General features: G+C 35.6%; 1 protein-coding gene across 2 annotated transcripts in view; it reads left to right on the top strand.

Annotated features, from left to right (window-relative positions):
* The first annotated feature begins 9,819 nt into the window (after positions 1-9,819).
* LOC139143434 (cysteine/serine-rich nuclear protein 3-like) overlaps positions 9,820-26,437 on the top strand; it is a 39,604-nt gene continuing 22,986 nt past the window's right edge. Inside the window, exons 1-2 of one of the 2 annotated variants that reach the window (XM_070713744.1) lie at positions 9,820-9,974; positions 10,182-10,260. The gene's annotated coding sequence lies outside the window, so the exon portion shown is untranslated. Of the gene's footprint in view, positions 9,975-10,081; positions 10,261-26,437 lie in introns of those variants that run through there. The other variant, XM_070713745.1, reaches the window with a different exon arrangement.

Genomic DNA, 26,437 nt, shown 5'->3' with positions numbered 1-26,437 from the left:
ATATGGAAAAAGAGTAATTTCAGGAATTTGTACTAAAGAATGCAATTTTCCTTTCAGAATGTTAAGTGTTATCATAACAGGGAATTAATCTCAAGCATTCTCATTATCATAAAGTCTTTCTTAAAGCTGTAATGTCTCCACATGTTCAATAGCATTATTTTGGAAGTTGCACAGTATAGGGTCAACAACTTTCCAAACTGCTCGGAACAACAGACATGTTTGCACTTGTTAAGTCCACTGGGGAGTCATTTTTCAGTGTGGCATGCCACCAAAACTACGATGCTGAAGTTATTTTCGTATTCGTTTTCGTATTCGTTTTCGTATTCGTATTCGTATTCGTATTGGAGTCACTGACAGAAAATGTTATTTTTAGTCCAGGTTTCAGGTATGAAACGTGCAATATACGATATTTACTGAGGTTTAAATATTGTGATAATTTGATTCGTAATTTCATCTGCCAAATTTGGTTAAATTTACATAAATTTGCATTTGTAGATTTTAAAGAATTTGTTCACCTCATTTTATTTGAAATAACATACTTAAAATCGGTTGGGATCTGGTAAGGCAGCATCCTCGCTTGCCATGTCTCTTGACCGGGCAGCTGGATGCACCCCGAAATCAGGTGGTCAGTGCCAAGTAATGGGACTCGTGAGAGCGGATGCAAAGGAGCTGCCCTGGACTGTACCATTGTTTTGCGGGGAGGGCACATTTTTGTGAGGCGCTGCAAAACGGGTGACTGTTGAAAGCTATGATGAACGGGGGACTTGTCCAGGACAACCATCTAAATAAAAAAATGTGAAAACTGTTATATCCGGTCATCCTTTTGGGACTCACATTAGAATAATCATATCCATTTACAATTTGTATTTCAAGTATTTTACTTCATTTTGATATGGCTCTACGTAGACCTGAAATAATTTATAATAACAACATACAATACAATACTTTACAAAACTCAGTGAGTGCGGTAAGGCAAAAATTACAAAATTGCAAGTTACGACAAAGTTGTACGTGCTGCTACAGGGGAGAAAGTAACAGAAATCAATCACAATAGGTAGTTTAACTTTCAGAGTAAAGATGTGAGCAATAATAACATAAAACCAGACCGACCGATAATTCATGTATTATATTCAATCAGGCTCAAAGTAGCGACCATTTTCAGTCGCATAGGCGACCAAATTTTATGAGATTGCGACTGATTTTTTTCAAGACATTTCTCCATACCGTATACGTGATGAAATTGTATTCGCTCAGTGTTCACGGAGCATTGTCCCGAAAGGCCGCGACCCAAAATACGCATTGAATAAGATAGCCGTTGAGCGGAGTTACTCAAAGGTTTGAGCGCGTTCTCCTCCACTGCACAGCGCTGCCAATGTGTCTGCTGATGTTATCTTGAATGATCTGTCAAAATATCCCATGAATTTAATGATAAATTTTACTACAATCCAATCAAGTATCAGAAGCAGTTTTAGTGCTGTCACATCATTGCAATTGAACCAATCATAATCCCAGCATAAAATGTCATCAAAATATAGCTGACAAGGGAAAACAAGCAACCAGTAACTGCAACATGTTTCATGCGTTCACGTGCGTAATGAATATTTGCGTTAGTGGCATGTGACCGGCTAGACCATTTCCGGAAATCGTCCTTTGGAAAGCAGATAAAAGCATCGATTTCATCAAGCTTGGACTAGATTAGCATGTTTCATAAAGGTTTTTGTTTTCAGCTAGATCTAAATAGCAAGCAACTTTGTTGAAATATCATGGCAAATCTGTCTGGTAGCGACTGCAATTATGTAGAACAGACCATGGATGTAAAAACTTCCATGAACAGACCATGGATGGGACTGTGGCGATGACCTCAATGACCCGAGCGAGTTCGATACACGCCACAAGTACCGCTGCATATCACAGCTAGGATTCAATGCGCATATACGTTTGAGTTTTGTTCTCTTGCCTACAAAATATCTATCGAAAGTTGATAGTTGCTGCATTTCTATTCAGAGTTTTTGTTGAAAAAAGTAGCTATCTACGGCTAGCGGCTTAATTGGTCCCCCAAAATAGTACTGCTGAAAGTTTTTGGAGTGACCTGCAGAACGGAGTTGTAGAGCGGGGCAAACTGCGTAACACTAAAACTGGATCGCACAGTAACAAATGACGGAAACCGATCGAGCCAGTTGCGACAGCTACTAGACTAGCTGAAGCCTATTTATCATAGAATACAGGTATTTCTCGATATTTCGCGATACAAATTAATTTCCATGCATTCTGGTGTATCTTATCATAACGCAAGTTGATTAACATGTTCTGGCAATGACAGTTGACGCAAACGCAAGGGAAGAAAAGGAGATGGGCCGTACTCAAGTAAAGACTCTGACAACAGCTCACACATTAATTTAATCTTTATTGGGGAAACAAATGTACCGATCGGGACATAGGCCTATGATACCATTTTATTCATCGCCTTTTCCTTTGCGACAGCAGTCTAAATATAGCATGTCATATATATATAATTTTAAGGTTTTCGTGACACTACAAAAGCCTCTAATATTTTCAAGGTCCAAGGTTTGCCCCTAAAATTTCGACTTACGGGCATGCGATAACGTTGAGCCCTGCATTCACTGTCGTTATGACGATCACTTTCTCAGAGATATCAGTTTAAAACAAAAAATTACCTTTTAAGTTTACAACTCGTCAAATTGGGCGGGTCAGCTAAATTTCCATTATCGATACTAATGATGTCAACAGAATGTTGAAGTTGGTTGTTGTGATAGAAGTTAATACGAAAACGAATACGAATACGAATACGAAAATGATGTTTGTTTAAAAAATCTTTCCTCCAAAGACTACTGGCCCACAGGCGCTAATAGTTTGGTAGATTGCTAAATAGATCGATTTTCGGCTCGATCTATCGATCCCGTGGTCAGTATGCCCGCCACTGTAACCTAGTGAGTATTTTGGTTACAATGGCACGCATATCGACTACGGGATCCATAGATCGAGCCGAAAATCGATCTATTCAACAGACTACCCAGCTGAGGAGTGCCTGTGTACTGGCCGTTTGTTTTTAAAATCTCTCCTCTAATGATAGCAACGATATCTTTCAATCTAGGGCCTAAAAAGATTGGATCTTTTTCAACTTACATTCTCAAATATTGAAGTATTGATATATTGTCATATAAAAAGCACTTTGACTTCTGTAAAGACAGAACTTTTATATAATACGTACGAAATTTGGACTAAAATAAAAAATTTTGTCAGTGACTCCAATACGAATACGAATACGAATACGAAAACGAATACGAAAACGAATACGAAAATAACTTCAGTGTGGCATCGTCACCAAACTGTCAAAGTTAATCAATTAACTCCCTAGCAGATTGAAAAAAGTATCAATATATCGATAGTTCCTATGATCACTGATAAAGGTTGTTTACAAGACAGAGAGACGGTACAGCTTCAAATCTGATACCTTGTTTCGAAGTGTACATTTTACCTGATTGCTCGGTTTATCTCTTTTTCTTCTTGTTCTTGCACGATAAGCTCGCTATCATTTGTCATTTCCCTTGCCTGAAACATTTCATTCAAAAGAATATGAAAGATTCAAGTTGGACATGTCAAAAATCACCGACACTTGAAGTTGTTTTTTCTAAAGGTACTGTCCACTTACCTTCAGCTACAAAGCGTAACACTTTCCCATTGTGGAAGAGAGCGGAAAAAGAAATAAAGGACTCAGGTGCTCACACTCGTAACCATTTTCATTATTAATATCTATTGCTCTCATTAAAATCAGACATAGTGATGACATAAAAGCACATTATTAGATATGTCCAAAGGGACCATCATCCTTGAGGCTTGCTATTACTGGCAGAGTTTGTATGGATTAACCAGACAACAAAAGTGAGATCTTGACAAAATCATTAAACAACAAGACTTGATATGCAAACCAAAAGTAAGGTGCACTGTATGCACACAGGCTGTGTTGAAAAGAGACATATTGGATATTGCAGCTTGCCTATGACTGTAAATGTTCAGATAAAGCTCTGTGTCATACAATGACTTGAAGCTAATTTCAAATTTTATACAAGTAATGTAGAGCTATGCCCAGAGATAAATGTAAGGATCCATTTCGCAACCAATATGCTGTTATTAAAAATAAAAACAAGACTGTTGTCACATGACACTTAAATCTCCCAGCAGAGAAATTCACACTTGCTGGGTTTTTCCCCTTAGCCTAGCATTTCTACATTTACACTAAGGCTTGAATTTCATTTTATTACATGTAAAGTGAGAAAGTTTTTTGTGGGAAACAATAGTCATAAACGGCTTTTATGACGGTGCTTTGTGATTCTTTCACACTTTTTGTTGAAATCACAATCTCATGACAGCACCAATGTGGCAAACCCTTTCAACAGAAATTAACAACTTACCACTGCTTCTGTAGTTTCGTTCATCCAAAATACAACTTCGTCCATCAACTAAATGGATTGCAGGATAAAAAAAAATGAAAATTGAGAATTACTTAACACCGAGCTATGGTTATCAACTATTTCCTGTATTAAAAACATTCATCTCAAATCATAAAAATATTGACATCTTCCAAAGAAAACAGCCAAAGGTACATAAACTTTGACATAAAGCCTGTGTTTTTTCTATCACCTTGTTTTACAGCCAGCATGTACTGACTTTGTGCAGGTTTCAAAGAACAGAACTGAGAGTCCCACTTACAGCATTTCTTCGCAAACACACTTGTAAGTATTCATGGATGTGATCAACGACAGACCTCTGGTGTAGAATCTACAACAGTAAAAGAAACATAGTGCATACAGGTATTGGCACTGTAGCTCCCATTAGTTGGTTTGATCTCTACTATGCACTCTGCAGTAATAATAGTGTATCCATTTCAATTTCTCAAATGATGTTTCATTTTCAACGGCAAAAACATGTGCCAGGACTTTGTTGCTTCAGGACGACCTTTCAACTTTGCACTTGTCTATGCATATAGGGCTAAGACAAAACTGGACAACAGCAAAAGTTGCTCCGGACAAATGGGTAGCAGGCCCTATACCTGATCTAAAAAATACAAACATGGTCAATCAGTGAAACTTTTTCATTGAGTTAACGGGGTATGGATGATGAAAACAAAATGCCCTCTTTTCAAAAAAAATGAGTGACAATATGTACATCCCACTTTTATAAGAGCAAGTCACCACCAAATGTATATTCAAAGACTACTGGTAATATGTGAAAAGACAGTTTGGAGCTTTTGCTTGCACTTTGTTCATAGAAACTCAGCCATACTGTTTCAAAGACAAAGAAAACACGATGGGTAACCACAAAATATCCTAATTCAATAATACTTTCAAGCAGACTAAAACAATATTTTCAACTAGACTTTGTTGCCTTTTCACTGTAAGTACAAGTGGCATGCATAGTATACATTTCATTGTATGGACAGAGGCAAATCTGTTGATAAACCAAGTACCAAGGAACGTAAATATATTTCAAATGTTGCAAATACAAGCTTATAACTTTTGGTAATATGTGCCTCGAAAGTGAAAGACTTCAACTTTTGCTCAAACTTTCCAAAATGAAACTTTCAACTGTTCTCTTACTAAATCAACGATAAAAATCCGGGGTCTACATGCAAATTTTGGAACTAGCGAAACAAATTACTGAGCATTTTCCGATATTTGAAATTCAAAATGGCTGTCATCCCTGTGTTAACTCTAAAGGCGGAAAAATAAAATTTTGGATTTTTGAAAAACTAAGAGAGTGAAAGTTTTTCTTTCTCTAAGAGCTTTAAAATGAGCCCCCACAAGTGGTAGATCAGAAAAGAATTGTAGAAATTTGAGAGTCTGACTCACTGTCCCCTAGGCACGTTCTACCATAAAGTAAAAAAAGACAAAACAGGGGTCTAGCAAATGGTGCCTTGTGATTTTACATTCCCTCTATCCCTGTGACCCCTCTGTATCATCCTTTATCTAAATGCTCTTTGCAATTTTTTTCACTCCATATCTCCTTTCCAGATTCTTCACAAGTACCAACAAACTTAGTAAAATATATATTTCGTGGGACAGTGTGTCTCGTGTAAGAATTTATAACTGTAATACGATATCAGTTATCAAGTTTTCTTGATATACATTACTTATGTGACAAGTCTTCTATACCCTAAAGGTGTAAATAATTTTTTCCTCATTTGAAAAAAAAAAAGGGTGACGAACCCGTTCTCTCATCTCTTTGGTTGTATAACCTGGAGGTCTGTTTTTCAGAGTTGCTTCTGCCATGATCTGAAATAAACAGTTATAGCTGTATTCAGTCCTTTCAATCCAGTGACCTATGATATGGTGATAGGTCAAGGTTCAAAGGTTAACATTATTCATCAGCAGGAGTATAGCAACAGTAACATGGGTTTTATAAATACATCCAATAAATTCTCAACAGTGTACACAAAATATTTTACTGTCAAAGCAACATTTTTTCCCCTTTGGGTGCACCGAACTTGACTGTCCATTTAACAAATCAGTTGTCTATTGGCATTCATGTGAACCTGCAACAAGGGTCAACTACAATAAATTGAAACACTTTGTTTTTAAACTTTAATCACTGGGTGCAATAGAAAATTAAGGGCTAGCATTAAAATGTCTAGGATCCTGTGAATATATGTAACAGAAATATTCCGTAATAAAAAAAATTACAAGTCACTGCAATACAGTAATTATTTGAAGATAGGAACAAGTCCCCCTATATAAAAAGATAAACAAACTAGCAAACTAGCAAACAAACAAACAAAAACACTTCCATAAAAGTTATCAAAAGTTCCATAAACAAACTAGCAAACAAACAAACAAAAACACTTCCATAAAAGTTCTAGAGGCCAATACCTGGGTTTGAGACATTTGTAAGTCTGGATTTACTCCAAAATGAACCAGTGCCTGAAATAAATAAATAGTTTGATAAATAAATAAATAAATCAAATAAATAAATAAATAAATAAATAAGTGAACACTAGTAAATAACAAGTAACAGACATTGTCTCCTCGGTGATAGACATTTCTTACTAATATGTTTTCTTATGAATAAATAAATAAATAAATAAGTAAACACTAGTAAATAACAACAGACATTGTCTCCTCAGTGATATACATTTCTTACCAATGTTTTCTTATGAATGCAATTTTGTCATTTGGTAATTGACCTTTGACACAATCATGCTAATGAATATATGGAACCATGTATATATAGATCATCTATATTTGCTGGATATATCAACGAGCATTTTGCGTAATACTGCTGGGAAATAATTTTACTATGGTCAGGTCATTTTAATCTCAGGTTTATTCATGATATAGCTGATATACTATTAGCATAAGTCAATTTAAACAGTGGGTGAAAGACAGAAGTTGAAAAAATAATGCACCAGGTAAACATTACTGTATCTTGATATAAAATTATGTGGTCATTTTCTTTCAAAGTTTGACCTAAAGATGAAACATTGCCAACTCTGCAATTTTTCCTAATTGCTCACAAACAAAGAGGAGATTAAAATACAAGGAATATGAAAAATTCCTTATAAAATGAAAGCAATATATATTTATATTTATTTAAATCTCAACTTTTATTTTCTGAAACTTCACAAACTATTTGAAATGGAGCATTAAAAATAAAATAAAAATTCCCTTTACAAAAACTCTAAAAAGTGGAGTTCATGTATGAACAGTAGGTATACTTTTATCCTGTCGGGTGTATTCTCTGTGATTGAGGGGTCAACTCACCATTGATAATATTTGGATTGGGCAAAAATACAACGGTGAAAGGGTTAGACCATAGATCCCAGGGGTCTATGTTCATACTCACATCTCTGACCCTGCTGTGGATTTTCTCTAATATTGTCACTGTGTCGGCTTGTTCCCTTCTTGCCTTGGCCATCTCCAGATTTTGCAAAATCTGCATAACTTCACTCGATGTCTCTAAGGAAGTCTCTCTAAACTCCTGTTTCTTCATTTTCTTCTGCCTCTTTTTCTTTGGTCTTATGTGTGGACCTTTCCATCTGCTGTGGGTCCCTGGCTTGGGATCACTTTTAGTCTTCATGGTATTGTCCTCAACGCCCCTCTTCTGTGTCAATCCTTCTAATGTGCTCTTGATTCTCTCTTGGTTTTCTTTTGCTTGTTGCTGTTTCACTCTCTGTACCATCTCACTGATTTCATTCTGTTTGAGAATCTGAAGGACATCTTCATACTTACGCCTATCTCTTGGGCTGCCATCCATGATTGCCTATCTTGATAATAATAGATGCCTATCTATTTTATTTCTTGTACGTTAGTTCCTCCCCCAGCAGCAGCTTCATCCAGTGTTTGCTGAGTTTTGTAATTTTTGCCTTACCGCACTCCTTGAGTGTGTTGTTGAGCAATAAAGTAAAGTAAAGTAAAGTATCTTGTATTTACTGAGAGAGAGAGAGAGAGAGAGAGAGAGAATACCATGTTACTGTTTTATCAGCTTAATCATGCTGTAAAATTTTACTAATTTTTTTTGTGCGTATATATATTGTACCTGCGTGTATTTGTGTTTGTATAGAACACGTACGGTCGAACACTGAACCAATATTGTCCAAAACAAAGTTTTTTCACACTTGCATTTGTAACAGAGGAACTGATGTCTATGCATCAAGTTATCCTCACTTATGGTATATGACACCAGTGACATGTTGAACTCAAACCATCCTCAGTAACTTTCAGCTTCCAAAACTTGCAACATGATAAAATGAACAGTTATTATTTCCGTAGTATATTCCTCCATAGACCCTCGGGAAAACGGGATCACGGCCTCATCCCGAGGGTCTATGTGGTTCCTGCACGGTCCCTCTATCACCGTGATAGAGAGACTGTGGTTCCTGGAGTGTTTCAAACATTCATGGTGCGTCATGCTGGGGCCGCTACTGTCAAACATCGACTGGTTCTCAAAGTTAGCCTCATATAGAAAGCGACACGGGCCATTCAAAGTGAACAGCACTTTGACGAGCTAGCTGCGACTCGCTCGCCGGTATTCATCTTTGATATGCGCCTGATCACATACCGTTCAGTGAAGGTGATCCATACACGAACTAGATAAGCGTCGCGTTGCCGGTACGCTTTAACGCTTGGCAACGGCCGAAAGCAGGCAAAGCTGAACCACGTGCGTTCTGAGGCCGATGTAAACAATGCTTAAGTTTTTAAATGCCATGCTCTCCCATTCACTGATAATGAATGGTACAATGTGTGTTCATCGACACACCGATAACAATAGTTTGATCGATGGCGCGAAAACTTGACTTACTTTGCGATTGCAAATGCTGCTACATCAGAACGATTTCAGACATGTCGACACGGACGGTTTTCTCAGTGAAGTAGCGTCCAAATTCAGGCTAAGGAAAGACAGCTTTTCGGAAAAAAATAGTGGACACAAACTAATGAAAACGTTGTCATGGTAATATGTGCTGAATGGAAGTAGAGCGTCGTTAGCAGTTCGGACTGGTTATTCGCGAAAATAGCATGTGCTAAGTTCTATATTTACATTTCTCGGAATGACCTTCTGTATGATTGGTTAGGGCATTGGTGCGCGTCATTAGCTTATTCCATTTTTATAAAGGGGTATATCACATTCCGTCATCGAAACACATTTTTCCTTGTCACCAAGAAAAAGCGTGAAAGCATTTGAACTGTCACGCTATAAATCCATAATTTCAACTGGAGCCATGGGAATTATGAAACAATCCCTAAACATGGCAAAAATGTCAGTGGGGAGCTAACCTCAAACAAAATACAGTAGGATAACCCAAAGACAAAGACGTCATACATTTTCTGAATATTATAGAGCGAGTGGGGAGTGCTTATTTGCATATCCGGAAAATTACGGCTATCCTCTTATTACCTTTCTCTCGCGTTTTCAAGCATAAAGCCAGATAAGAAAGGCGCTGAAATAAGCTTTCTTCTGTTGAGGTAAGTGAAAATGTTATGTTAGCTAAATTTAAGATTATCTAGACGAACTATGTTCTCGGATGTGTACAAAATTGAATGGCAAAATAGTCGTGCTGCCGTCCACGTACACTCGATACATTTATCTGTGCGGATTGAATGAGATCACAGAGGTAATTTCCATATTCACGCTAAAATTTCGCCCCTAACACCGCCTATTTCATTCATCAGGACGCGTTACGTTGAATTCACTGACTTGCGGAATCGTTGGACTAGGAGGAATTCGACCAATTTTGACAAGGGAAGAGAGGTAAGTTGTCGGTTGCAAAATTGTCGCAGGTTATTTAAATGGTCGAGCAAAGGGGCCTTGCGTTGGGGAACCATTTTTTTGGACTCTGCTGTAGGTGCTATTTGACCAGATTTAAAATTGCGGAGTTTCACTGTCTTGTTCGAATTTCAAGATTTATAAAATAAAGTCGATCACATGCGGACTGTTTTGAACGTAACGTATAGTTCGCGGTCATTATCGCACACTTGTGAGCAGTTTTCAACGTGGGTGCCCCGCCGGTATTTTCTCTTTGTCTGGCGTGTACATGAAAAGCTAACGTATGGCAAATTTATGTTAATTTTGAATTTTAATATGGCATTTCCGACACCGGTAAAAATGTGTCAAATTATATGAAAATTAAATTAACAAACGCCTTGTCGTTGATACTTATTTCTGTTTCTAAACACACGAGTTTTTGAGGAAGCCGCTACCGTTTACCGTACCGTATGTCAGCGGGTGGAAATTTCTTATGCCCGGCCCCGTGGTCAGTGCATGTACAGTTTCGACTGTGCGCTCAGCGTGTTCTCCTATGTTCATATTTTGTGACAACGCTTCCTCCTTTAATTGTATGGACAACACTACACCCAAAATAAAGATGTCTCGTCTTTTTGATGAACATTTTTCAGTTGTAAATAGTGATTTACAAATTGAATATGCACCCCCTAACCCGGTGAAATATACAAAGAAAAAATTAAAATAGAGAAAAAGTGATTCATGTTTGAGCATGTCAATTTCAGGAGTTTATAGAAATACAGGTGGCTATATTATTGGAAACGCTGGTCAGTGTCTAATCATTTTTAAGGGTGTAGACCCTATGCTATAGTTGGCCCCAGCTTTTGTTTCCAATTTCCTCATGGCAGTGGACAAAGCCAATTTTTAGAATGAAGAAACTTTAAAAATTGTCATGAAAGCCGCCTAAACCAATATTATGACAATCATGTTTTGGGTTATCTCCCTCTGCTTACTCAGACAAGGAAACTCAAAATATACACAACGTAATTCTTCGACATTCAATGATGTGGCATTCTTTTTCCTGTAAATTCATGTGACCCTTTGCCAGGACGGTTGACATGGTTGCTGGGCATCTTGGGAGGAAATTTCTCTTTTTTTCACTTTATAAAAATGTACAATGTGGGTAAATTGAAGTCTTTCAACTGATAAGTGAACAACAAACATTAATTACTCACAGTTGTTTTTCTACAGTAATTTATTAGTGACCTCATTAATGAGCTTTCAAAACTTGTTATCGAAGAGAATTACAAGTCAAATTTAAACCTTTTAAAAATTATTAGGACTTTGACTAACCAAGGAGATACATGTTGTTTCTATTAATTTTCTCAGCAAAACTATAGTAGCAGCAACCAAATAGATTTAGTTTGTTTTATGAATTAATGAATTTCCCCATAAAGATGTCATTTAAATGTCCCTGCACTTGTCCTTGGAGGCAGAATCATAGACTGTCTATTGTACAATATAATGAATAGCAGCACACAGTGGGTTTTTTGTCAACAAGTATATTCACTATGGTACATAGTAAAAGAACAAAAACATTATCTTTGATTAATTACTAAGGAATATTGGACTTTGGAGTATAGTGTGGCAGATTTTGTGGCATTTCCCCGGAAATATCAAAGTTGGCTATAGGAAAAACCAGACACCCTGAATTGCACTTAACATTACAACTTGGAGGCAATAGTGTGAATGTGGTTTTTTTGTGAAATGAAAGTTTTATTCAACTGGCAAGCTACATGGAATATTTTTCCAGAACAAGTGAGATACAGTATTCCTAACAACCAAACTACCCTAATATTTGTAAGCAATTTAATTGCGTTCAGAACCTTTCGAGTTTCAGGTCACGTGATTTTGAATTTCTACAATTCCAAAGAAACAACATATAGCAACTGTCAGGAATGATGAATAGATATTTTGATTCGCACTGTGAATTGTAAATTTCTCTCAGCAGACAATGAGAAAAATCAGCCCTAGAATCAGATGTATAAGTTTTTTTGTTCCAGTTTTCTTATCATACTGAATGTAACGAATCCGTGTCAACAGTGGGGCATTAGGTTGAGTGTGAAAAGTTCAGTTAGGGTCAGTGTCAAAAGTTCAATGTCAGATAAGACAGTACATTCCTTTAGAGGAGGCAGGGGAGCTTGACGTAGTATGAATTGCATTATACAAATTTGAAATTATTGGGGAATTTAAAAAGACAATTCAGTTATAGTTAAGAAGATTAATATGATGTTATTGTTCTCTAAGTGTATGTACCATTGTTTGATAAATTGGGCAAGCTTGTATCAGTGGAAAATGTTTTTCAATATTTTTTTCATACAAAACACACATGCTCTTTTTCTCTCAAAGTCATTTCAAAATAAAGAGTATTTTAGTAGTCTTGCAAATACAAGATTTTGTTCAAATATGGCAGTGTTTACTGCTGGCATCATGGCATGTGAATTTTAGTTTGGATTAATTAATATTCATTTGTCAACAATAACATTGGTCATGACACATATCAAGGCTGTGTTGATAAGTATGCCACTGAACACTATGTCAGTGTTTCAGGAGTAGAAAAAGAAATTGTGTTTTGCAAATACATCATAAATATTTGAAAATGTACATCAAAGGTTAGGCCAAATAAAAAAATATGTGCTGTTCCGATTACATGGTTTTCAAAAATAGGGTAGGTAGGTAGGGAATTTTTTTTTTTCAATTTTTTTTATTCCTCAATGTGCATTTTGTACGCGTTCAAACAAACTATCAGTAAATAATTTCCTCATGAAACACACTCAAATTGAATATCAAACTATTAAAATAAACTAAAATCGCGTGATTTCATGCGTTTCATATTTTTTCATATAGTTATGCTTACTTCCTGGTTTATGAAGCTCAAAAAAGTCTAGGGTCGGAGGATAAAATTGGGGTAGGTTGGGTAATCGGAACAGCACATATTTTTTATTTTGGCCTTATAACTGACAGACCTCTTAAGGGACAAATTTGCTCTTTTTTGACCTTTTTGTGATATCAAGAATACATAGAACACTCAGGGTACAAAATGTTGGCGGTAAATAACTGCAAGTGTGTGAAAAATTATCCCCATGCTGAATGCAAACATGGTTTGGTTTGTGACGTTTGAACAAAATGGATTTTTCCTATTCCGACTTTTCTACAACAGAGAAACATTGCTACAATGTAAGGGAAAGACACTGCCAAATAAGATTTCATTAGGGATTGACCATTAGATCTCGGGAGGGGATGGTCAAAAGAAAAAAAAAATTCGAAGCAAAACATTTTTGGGGAAAAATCTTCAGACTAGTTTGCGAAATAAAAAAATAAAATCAGAACGCAAAAAATGATAAATCTGACAGTTTACTTACAAAAAAATTAGCACATCATGACTCACTTGGAAAAAGAAATTTCAAAAATTTACAGTTGTAAAAAAAAATATTGACAATCTGATTGTGACCACCCCCATTTCCTAAGATCTAATGGTCTGTCCCTCACAAAAACTTCTGTGATAAAGGTCCAAACTTTCATATGTACATGTAACAGTATATGTTCAGCCATGCATGTGAACAGTCATCAAAATAAACTTTATTTTTTGGCACAGATTGTAAATGTTTCACCGAATGTTTACATGTATTGTGATGTAACCTAGTCTGGCTGCAGGCAGAGTTGAGGTTGTGCACAGTTATCCAGTATTTCAGTATTGTTTCAAGAAGTCAAAAGACACAAACAGTGAAACTACTTTTCGTATCAAACAAAATTAGTGAAAACAAGCCCCAAAAACGAGCAACTTTGTCCCATTACTAAATACAGTCTGCGCAGAGTTCTCAGTTCAGCCCACAAATTGTTGCAATATTGCTTCATTTGACAATAGTGAGAGCTTTGCAACAGGTCCACTTTTAACCCCAGTAAGCCAATTTTGGTGATTGGTTGGGGTGGGGCTGTAAGTTCCAGAGAATGTGAGGGAATTACTGTATGCCTCTTTATACTGTACACAGATCTTTTTGTTGTTTAAAGCAAGTCCAGGAATTTATGGATGTTACAAAATTTACAATTAGTTATCCCTTCACTGTACAAAAATGATTCAGTCCCTCCTTGCCATTTGCAATGTTTGAATACATTTATAATGTGACTCCTATCCCAATGCTGTCTGTATCATGTACAATTTATTCAACAAAGGCATTTACCTGTTAAATGATTCGATGTATATCAAAACTCGGAATCGCTTTAACAGTGTATGTGTAAAAAGCACATGGGTACGGTATTTATGTTGCTGTGCACATCTGTCTTGAGTCAGTGAGATTAAGTTCTATAATTATTTGATGATGCGTCTGTGATGACTAGAGAATTCTGGGCCATATGCGTTGTACTCATGAACAGTGGGTGCCTATCGGTGATCTGACTTGAATGATCAGATAGTTGAGTGATGGTCCTTTTGTGCTTGCAGTGTTGACGTAAGTCGTTATGTACATATGTCAGGATATGATTCGTTATTTTAAGAATTTACCAATAATCTTTGATCTCCCAGTGGATGAAAATAACACAACTGTCTTTTTGAGGACAATATTCAGTGAACTTGCATTTCAAACCACTTTTCTCAAAATTTCCACTTTTTACAAAAAGTAATATATCACTAATAATCTGCCTGTACATACACGTAGTCGTAAGGTACAACTTTTTAGATCTTTCAACATAATTATTTAAAATATTATATTGTTGTTTTGATCTTGAATTTAAAATTAGATTTAGAAATCTCAGAAAACAGGTGTTCAACAACATTACTAGGTGTAACTTTTTATGATTTTTTTCACGTTTTTTGAGTTGTATATCAGTCGCCAGTTCTTGTTGTATCCCCCAAAGCATGTTTAAACACATTGTCTGTATATGGAAAATGCACCGTTACATTTGGGTACCAGAATTCATGTGTCAACAATACCAGTATATAAGGTCTACATATGTACAAGCTAAGTTGACAAACACTGTATCTCACCATATTTTGAGGAGTGGAACAAGAAAATGCAGTTGTCATTAAAAACAAAGATAGCAATATAGAGTTGTAAAATGCAAATTCAGTTCTGTGTGAAAAAAATCTGGCACTGGTTAGTAGCTAGAAAAATGATGAAAGTTTTCTTAGCATAATAACTTGGTGCTTAAGCAATTATCTACATGAAAAAGATAATATTTCTTTGACACTTTTCCCCATGATTTGAGTTTAACATGTACATGTATATCAACAGTCCAACATGATACCTTGTACCTAGATGTAACACATAATGGTATGCCAACGTGGAATTTCTCTTTTCTGCCAATTATTGACATAAATTTAGAACTTTGCCACCAGCCGACAGCAAATACTGGATGGCCTGGCATAAAGCCCTGTACACATGTATTCCTTGCCCATAACAAACATATCCATCAAATTTATAGGAATGTGCGCACACGCCATAATATCACAACCCATGACCTTGTGGCATACTTTGAGAAGCTGAAGTATGAAAATTATTTTTATGAGTGATGTAGACGATGGCAAATAACAAGTGGAGACGCGGTCATCTTCTCGTCAGTATACACAGTTTACTTGCACCCAGATAATGAAACTTTGTATTCATATTTTGTTCAAAGTTTCTAATGTGTAACGAACTACATGTAGGGAAAGTCTATATTCCCTTTATATATATATATATATATATATATATATATATATATATATATATATATATATATATATATATATATATATATATATATATATATATATATATATATATATATATGCTCTGTACTCTCTGTAACTGTACTGTATTTTACAGTGTACCTAGATGGCAATTTTGACATGATCGATAATGTCTATTTACATTTGCTAAAAAGGATACTCGTGATACTTTCAAAATTCTCATTTCAAAAACTAATCTTTGAGTAGCATCATACCAAAACTGCGGACAGGTTGTACACAAACTGGCCACTGATCAAACAAAGCAGTTCAAAACACACAGTGACCCTGGCAGCTGTGGTATACACATTGTTTACATAATGTTTACAAAAAGGCACTTTTCAGGGCCACCAGTCCAGGGCAAAGGCTGACAGTGAAATATATACATAAATTCCAAATATATTTTAACATCGATTTTGAAATTCATATTATTATCAGTTAAGTAGTATTAGTAGACTGTATTTGGGTGGAGGGACTCTGTTCTAATTTAGTGTTTATTGAAAAAGTCTTATTTTCAGTGTAACCATTACATGTAAGTAGACTGAAACAAATTCTCTAAGATAACTCCACACAAGAACGTCTTAAAGGCCAGGGACTTGATCCCCGGGATCAAGTTTGTTCTAGTCTGTAAGAGGATTATGGAGTATCTTAGCCTTTTGTTTTCCATTGAAACTTGAAAGTGTAATCTGGTGAGTAGATTTCCTTGCATGCCAAATTGATGTCAATACAGGCCTTTAAAAATCTTACTTAATGAAGTAATTTTTTTTTTTCAACATTCGAATGTTGATTCATAAATTAGTTCTGACAGTTTTATCAATCTCAGAATGCGAGATAACTGTATTCATGTTTACTGGTGCGCACAGGGATACTCTTGCTGTAGTAGATGCATCTTCCAAGAGTATTGATGGCAATTGTTGCTTTGTTGCCAAAAATAGCAAGGTGCATGGAACATCTGGAGCATTACTCAATTCTTGTCCTTTCACACCAATACACACATATTTGCCTTGTTTACGTGTTTTAGGATCAAACTCTGGTTTCACACTCAAAACAAGAGCTAGATCATAGACTTCTGATAAATCCTCACCATATGTAACCTGTCTCACAGTGTTTGGAAGTAGATATCAGAAGTTAACTCTTTGATGATGCAACCATTACCTTTAATTTAAAAAAGCAAGGAGCTATACTTTTGACGATATTTCCACCTTTTTTGTTCTGTTTGTCAATTGCTAGTTCTTGTTCTACTCCTCAAAGCATGTTATTGTTAGAACACCTAGTATACTATTTGACAACCCAGTGAATTCTAGACTGGTATTGAGTTCAATTCTCACCAGCAACAATGCATATTTATCACATGTATAGTACAAGTTGACAAGCTTTACAGTGTATCTCAACAAGCATTGGGGAAGTCGAAACCGCAGTTGACTCACAAGAATAGAGATAGAAGATGCTGACCAATGAAAGTTACAGCTACTGAGCTCTTAACCCTTTTCCTGCCAGACAGTAATAACTGTATCACTTCCCCATCAGCCAAGTCAGTAAAAGCGGTATTGAGCCAAAACATGACGTATTTTCACCCACTTGGCTTGGTATGTTATAGCATCTTTTGTCCAAAAAAAATCAACTTAACAGTATTATGTTTTTAACAGCCTTCAAATGTACAGTATTATGTTAAAATACATCTTATGGAATACTTTTTGTTTCATTAATTTTAACCATCTTGACCTGGTGGTGAAATATGGACTTGGCAGGAAGAGGGTTAAAAGGTTCATTTGTTTTTGGTGTTTGACTGATTTTGGGCGCTTTCTACGTACACTGCAGATAGGAAATACAGGGAACTGTAGGTGAGATACAGCTTTGATTGGCTTGTTTCATGGTACTGGTATTGTTGGGGCAATGTTGAATTTTGTTTTGATTCATGATATCAGTGACAATTTACATTATACTATTTGGCAAGCAACTCAAGAGCAGTGGGATGAAGAAAATTATCAAAAGTACTGATTTTGATTGTCAAGAAAGAATTTTCTTTCATTTTCGTATGTTTTTTTCTCAGTACATCTACAATGAAATCAAGAGTGGTTCTGTAAAAATCTGGTCATCAAAGGGATACATGTACATGTACGGTGTAGCAAATTTACTTAAAATCACTTGAAGTCTGTTGAAATTGCAGTGATTTGTAGGGTGCTCAGAAACTGCCATTTACATGTACATGTATGGGGTCATTATCCTGCCAAGTTGGTGAAATTCACTAATGCCCAAATACAGTACTAGCCAGCAAAATCAATTGAAACACCCAGTGCCTATACGTGTACATGTATGTAGTTTAACTGTAGCGTTGGGGAGGTATAAAAGACATGCAAAGTCAGTAAACAGATTTTGGTTCTATACCACTTCTATACCACTTTCTAGTTATTGACTCTACAGAACGGCAGATGACAGTCCTGGTTGAAGAAAGATTAGTATTCCAAATGATTGAGTCTGTCAGATACATCATGGTCACTGTATTGATATACAGTATGTGTAATCTGTGGGCAACATGAGGGTACTGCTACATGCTAGTAATAGAGTTGTGCCTACATGTATACTTCATAACAACTCAAATATTTTTTGTCGACAAATATCTTTCAGCTGGCATGGCAGGTGGAAAGTATATATTACAGAGCAAACACAGGTTTTACAGAGCATTAAATGTCACAGATGGCTGGATTCCAAAATCAACCTGAACACAGATTTATCAAACAAAAGTGTTTGTTGTTAAACTGTCAAAACAATCCATTGACCTACAGTATGTCATGTCTCTCTCCACATACGTGTGCATGTTTGTGCGTGTGTTTGTGTCCATGCACCATGTACACAGTAAATGTACCACATACAGAATATATACAGTGTAGGACACAAGTAGAATTGAAAAATCAGAACTCACGTACATGCATGTGAGCAGATTTTTGTTTTTCAAATCCTCCATGACATGTGTAGTCCTGAGTAATGAACAACATCACTATTTCATGTATACTGTACAATGTCCACAGTCCCAGTCATGTAGTACTGTAGGGGATGAAAACAATATAATTTCATCACAAATGAAACTTTCCACATAAAGAGAATGTTCCCGTATAGACCAGTAAATGATACTTGTAGTGTCCCATTCTACAAGTGAAGGTTAGTGCCAGATGTACATTGTGATCTGTATTTATTTATTTGACCTTCAAGCCTCACTGGTATTCAGTCAAGACAGGTCACATGATCACTGACAATCACCTTGGGGTCAAAGGTTGACTTCCCCCTAGGCAGCAACAATAATTTTTCATGTCACAGGCATAAGGTGTAGATATACTGTCCCTTGTGAACAAAATATAGATGTTTATACAGGTTTTCTAGGAATATCATTATCAAAAATACTGACTGTGTGGTTAAAGAAACAATATTTGGAAGTCAGTCAGTACAAGACTGTGGAATACAGGGCCCATGCTAAGCTGTAGTACAAATCGACAATATTTTGGAGGGTACATGTAGATGTGTATTAATTTGTTCACCATGGAAGACACCCAAAGACGACAAAACTGGTTATTACCATAGAAGGGATATGGGATATATATATATATATATATATATATATATATATATATATATATATATATATATATATATATATATATGGTGTGTGTGTGTGTGTTTGTATACATGTGTACATGTATGTACACACATATACACAAATATTAAATATCCAAAAGTTTTGTTCAATTAACAAATGAATGATTTTAAAAAGTGTCAGACAGCATTTGCTGAATTCCTTCATAATCCTTGTCTGAAATTCCTGACAAAATTGTATAATTAATCCTATAATACAGTGTCTCTAGACAGGAAAAATAACCCCTCAGTGTTTGACAGAAAAACGTCAGTCTGGTCTGAAATGCATGTGCATGTACACTGCCATATGGCATTATGTTGGACAAGTATGCAGAGCAGTGTTTCTGTGACAGCCATTTCATCAATGTCAAGACACCTTTGACCCCGCAGTCAGGCAATAATGAAGGATACATCTAGTCACATTCCACCAACAAAAATGATACGTCTAGATAGAGTACACATCAGCTAATTGAGAGACTGCTGAAGGCCTTTGTGTAATCTTTCTACATATTTGCATAAGTGATGCATGTTTGTACCAAGGCACTATGGTACATTGTGCAGTAAACACAGGTTTCACTCTCTTATGATATTTGAACAAAGAAAAGTCATGCCAATATGATATTGATCAAGGAATAATAATAATAATAATAATAATTTGTGTTGTTTGAACAAATGCTCATTTATATCATTACTACATCATTTGCATAACATGGAATGTGTCTTGGGGACAATTTTTCAGGCACTCAAATTTTTACAGTACATGTACTTCCTGTCATCTGCTTTACCTCAAAGGAAATGGAGTTATCGCTGTCTTGATTTCTTAGAAATTAAAGAGCACATTTTTCCCCACAGAGCTGGAACATGAAAAAGTGGTCAGTTTGAATTTCAAATAATGGTAAATTTATGGTAATTTGTTTCTTTAGTCTGAAACTTTGCACAAAGATGCTTAAAAATTGTAGTCTTGATTATGAAACAGGATATGAAATTCAAAGTTTCTTTGGGCAGAGCATGAAACGAAAACTTCAAACTCAGGTGCACACTAATGTAGCTGCAAAGCATACATATATATTGTTTATCTTGATGTGCAATGATGTGTTAACCAATAAAATGTATGATTATTATAGCGGATTTTGTTCCACTTTATTCTGTATTGCCCTGGGTAAAAAATGCTAAAAGAAATAAATTTCCATTATATAATAATTATAGTAAGGGGAGTTATGGGAATACAAAATGGATGTAAATTCTCTAACAGCTTGAGAATTAGGCCATCTAAAGAAACTTCTTTGTTTGCCATCCTTTGATTTTTGAAAAACCTACCAGCCAGCCAGGGGAGAAAACAAACACAGATAAAATACACAAGTGTATTAATATAAGCTTGTTTTATTTGGTTTCCTTTGGAGAAATAATATTTTTATTTGAAATAGTGTTAACATTGTGTTTGTTTTCTTAATTTTCTCTGAAAACCTACCAGGATGTGGACGGCAAACAAAGATTTTTATATAAAGTGCCTTACTATACACCATCTAATGCCTTCCCAACACTCACTTTTGTGTGTGTTCCATGGTCCGTGCCTTGGCAACTACAATGTATGAAGTAAAACCATGTTTCCCCAGCTTTTTTAGCAAGGCTACATTGTAGGCTATGCTTAAAGGCTGTACTGCTTAGCCCATCATCCCTAAAATAAGGGTCTTTCTTTTGCCAAAGAAGGAATGTTTAGAGTCTTCAATGGATAACTGCCATCATGATCAGTGTTGTTTTGGAGTATTCCTAATGGGAGATGGTCGGATCGAGCTGATGCATACATCATACATTTATGTTTGTTTACAAAGAATGCAGTATTTTTGACGAAACATCATAAACCAGAAAGAAAAGTATAGCCTTGAAAAAAACAATGCGAAAACGTACTGAAATGTACATACACTGTATATGCAAAAAAATTTATATGCATTATCAATTTTAATATCAAAGTATGTTACACATATACTGCACTCTTATGGTATTATACAGCAGTAATATTTTCTGTAGTGTACTTTTAGCATATCCAATACTTTGAAGGTGTAAATTTCCATTGTACATTTCTAGAGTGAAATGAACCGTTTGTGTTTACATTGTAATTCTAAACATGTGGAAATGACAGTACATGTGGGTTTCAATGTCAATTTCATTACATAATTAATATATTATTTTATTATATGTACATGTATGCGTCTATATATCCTCAACAACATTTGAATACCTGGAAATTTCTATATCTGCAAAGCTTTTATTTCACTGTCTCACTGATTTCCTTAGGTTGTGCAAGACTCCATAGTCTTTGATACATGTAGTATATAGTAACTGTTGGCCAGTCGACTGGTCAGTATGTTACGCCACATGCATACAAATGAAGACATTTTGTAACTCTATGATATAGTGTAAAAGGGATTATTTACAAATCTGAGATAGTTTGACTACATAAAGTGGTACATTTTTATTTTTCCTAAAGTACACGAGTTTCCGGATAGTGTGCCACATTTCACATTAATATTATTATTGCCATAAACATGCTAAAACATTTCTGAAAATATTTGTCTGATTACACCAGGCAACAGAAAGTATATACATGTTTGTGTACAGACTATTTTGTTTTATTTATAGGCTTGTATATTCTATACACATGAACCTCAGTCGCTGCAATCTCTTATCGCACCAGAAAAAAAAAACTCATTCAATAGGGATGAATTTCAGAGAGACACAAAAATTACCTGTCTGTTCAACAGGTAGAAAATATTGGAGCTTGGGGAAATCAAGTTACGCATACATGATACCTATTGTCAGGGCATATCAAAACGCTAAATTGAATGGCATTGTATTCGGTTTGATTTCTCAACAGGATGTTTTGCGAAAAAAAAACTGCTGTCGTCAACATGAAATGAAAGAGGAAATGCAGCATAGCAGAAAATGAAAAGTGGATTATTTTTGTTGTCTGCAAATTTTACATGAGGTGATTTGTGAATCACTATATCATGTACATCTGGACACGGAACAGAATATTCAAAAATAATATGATACATTTTTGAGCATTTCTTCTGCATGTACTGATATATCAGAAGAGTACGTTTGTGATGTGATTTCTGGAGTGACCGTAAAGGCCTGCTTAGATTACGATTGGATTTTGTCTCTGGCAGGAAATTACATGTACACTTACTAGACAAGATGAAAAATAATGATGAGATTGTGATACCCCCTTCCCACTCTCCCGAAATACTCTCATGCTGTCATTAAAGAGCGTGGTTCTCATTTACTAATGGCTTGCACCAGAGATTTTTAATGGCAGTGCTTTCTTTCACTGCTGTAAGTGTCATTTTTTTATCCATCAAAAGACATTCATGTGCCTGCTGATTTTTCAAGTCCTAGCATTGTTTGTTCTAGACCCAAGGTCTGCAGGGAGTCGAAAATATCCATCGCAGGTGTTGTTTTGCTCTTCCAATTTAGTAAATGTCCATTGGTTTCTTGTTTTTTCCTCCAATCTCGTGAAGGTCATCCAGCATACTCTGACCGCAAATGGAATTTTCCGCCACTGTTAGATGGCATGATAAACTTTGGCAATACCAAAGTTAGGCATACTGTATATGTTTCTCAGTGGTGATGCCATCTTGGTATTTCTCGCCGGTGCATCATGCATCTACATGTATGAATGGAGAAGAGATACAGTGAAGCTAATTATACATGCATATGGTGTATGTAGTTAGAATACATGTATATAGACATTGTAAAATCTCCAATCATTATTTAGCTGTGCATGTAGTATGTTACAACTTGGAAGCCATATCGTCTGCAATATCTCATTGTACAATCAGAAAATATCCTCACAGATAGAATCCCACAGTTGCTGTTTGTGAAAATGCTGAGCAAGTTTGAGGAAACATGAAGTTTTCCCTGACATTGTTTTTGTGAGGCAGAAATTATTAATTAATTAATTATAAACTTTTTATTTCGGACTTAAGAGTCCATATAAATGTTGTGAATGTTATTACAGACTCTTTGAAGAATTAATTGTTCTCTTGCATACTGGTTGAAACAAAAAACAATCAGTTAAACAAAGAGAAGCTTATTCCAAACCTTAACTATATCAGATTTGAAGTACAATAAGTCACATGTACGTACAATTGTATTACTGCTGTTCAAAAGTCGCTCTCTCAAACCATAAATCTGTTTACGCATTTGAGCGTCAAAGTTATTGATACTATTAGATACAAACATTGAACTCGCACTACTCCGTTTTTCATAACCCAATAAGAGTCGTGCAGCATTGTTGTATGCAACTTTCAATTTACGCATAACAGCCACAGAGTAATTACTCCAGAGTGGTCCTCCATATAGCTGGTAACAATATGATTTAAATAGAACACATTTAACATGAAACGTACACTTACATAAATTTCTCATCAACATATTTGCTGAATGCAAAGATATCTCGTCTGTCGCTCGATGTCATATCATCATCTCTAAAGCGATCAGATAAGACAAAACCAAGGTATTTTTTCTTATAAACAACTTCTAATTTAACACCGTTGAGATGCACAGAAGGAATTTAGCACATCCTACTGTGATTAGGAAAAATACACATGCAGTTAGTCTTTTTGCTATTAAAAATGATGTCATGTATACCACCATAGCAAGTGCAAACATCTATCAATTTCTGTGTACCTTTTGCAGAAGGACTAATTAAGCAGATATCATCTGCATACAGTAAGTGATTTACAAAAACACCACCGATATTACAGCCTGTATTCGAATTTGTTAAGAGAATACTCAAGTCGTCCATATAAACATTAAAAAGCTTAGGTGACAGTATACCACCTTGCTTGACACCATTTGTCACAGTAAAGCTATTCGATGTGAGAGCATCCCAATGAATAGCAATAACTTGAGTTCTATACCAACAAACAAGGAATCTAACAATAAAAACAGGAATATTACGCTGAATTAACTTTTAAAGTGAAAAGTGTCCATGGTTGACTCTGTCAAAGGCCTTAGAGGCATCCATGAAGGTAATAAATACATTGCTGCCATAACTCCTGTAAAAATGAATTATTTCCTTCAAAATAAAAACACACATATCAGTGGAGTGACCTGATTTGAAACCAAACTGGTAGTCTGTCGTCCCAAGATATGATTCAATATGACGCAATATAACTAACTCAAGAATTTTAGAAGTAACAGTACAGAGGGCAATAGGACGATAGTTGTTCTTGTCAGTTTTGTGAGGCAGAAATGTGCCTCTACATGTGCTGTTTCCATAGTAACAAGTGCATCAATAGATGATGAATTAAAATTGAACCATGGACCGTAGTCACTACTACTCTCCATGATTGGACCCTCATACTATTGCTACGATGTTTTGTTCTTGTTGCTATGGAAACGGTAACAGGAAATGGTATTCTTACTCAGTATAAGAAGCATGAAATTATCAAAGGTTAAAACATTGTGGCAGTATTTGCATTTGACACTTTGCGTCATTCTGTAGCAGTTTTTCAAAACAGAAGGTGTGTTCATAGTTATATATGCATATGTACATCGTAAATGTCTGGGTATGCAAGCAGTGTTCTCCCCAGAGCATGCAACTCTTTAACTTTTGGTAAACAATAGAAACTCATTACCATAACAATTGTATTTATTGTTATGCAAATAAGCTGTCTCTCTCCCAGAAAATCCTGGGAAGAACACAGTCAAGGGATTGAATGAAAAATAAAACTCATACAGTCAGACATTAATTTACATACAAGGCTAGCAGTAGTAAGATTTCTGAACAAATAAGGAAAAAAAAATCTGGTGTTACTTTTCTGCTAAGAGCTTGGGAAAACATTTCCCTTTTGGTTTTTTTGCGTTCTTGGATATGATCATTATGACATAAACCCACAAACTTTGATTTCTCATATTATTTGATTGGCAGTACTATAAAACAAGGTTTTGTTAACCAGTACATATATAAACACTTCTGAATCACTGAACAAAAATGTCATTTTCAATACCTGTAAGCCATTGCCTTTTGAAACCATTTATAAAAAATAGGGGTCACTCATGTGCAAAATGTGGTACATGTATTAGTAAATTACCCAACATTCATTGACACTTGAAATTCAAAATGGCCGCCATCCCTGTGTTAGCTCTATGGGGTAAAATCAAATTTATGATTTTCACTAAAATGAGTGGGTGAAAGCCTTTGTTACTCCATAAGCTTTGAAATTAGCTGTCACTGTGGTAGACACAAAACGTTTTGTATAAGTTTGAGAGTCTGAGTATCTGTGGGCCGCTATTATATGTAGCTTGAAAAAAGTTTTAGAATGTTATGCTCTAGCCGTATAAATTCATGAAAGTTCAAATTTCTTTGCCTCTAAAATTGTTTCTAAACACACACACAAAAGTGATACAGGCTTCTCCATATCATGTTGCTATTGTAATATTGTACACCTTGAGAAGCCCTACAAATTCAGTGTTATTAATCTGTGCCACACAGTGCATGGCATCTTAGTGTAAAAGCTATCTGCTGTTCTGCTCAAAGTTCTTTTAGACTACACCAGAAAGCTGTGTTACATTTGATTGATAGCAAAAATGCTATAATTTACAGGTATGTTTTGTGGATCCAAATGACAGTTTTATTTGCATTTGTCGAGTGTGGTGAGTCCAGCATGAACACCGATTCCCTTGTCAACTGGAGGTTTCAGAAGCTTTAATCCAATGATGTATTTTTGTACTTTCACTTTTAAGCCATTTTTTCATTGTCATATTTTTAGACGTGTTAGTAATTATATAGGCTGACGGCCTGAAAAAAGGCAATAG

Source organism: Ptychodera flava, chromosome 11 (genome assembly GCF_041260155.1).
Source record: "Ptychodera flava strain L36383 chromosome 11, AS_Pfla_20210202, whole genome shotgun sequence".
Classification (NCBI taxonomy): domain Eukaryota; kingdom Metazoa; phylum Hemichordata; class Enteropneusta; family Ptychoderidae; genus Ptychodera; species Ptychodera flava.
The sequence above is the reverse complement of the archived record's forward strand: the minus strand, read 5'-3'. Positions and strand labels throughout refer to the sequence as shown.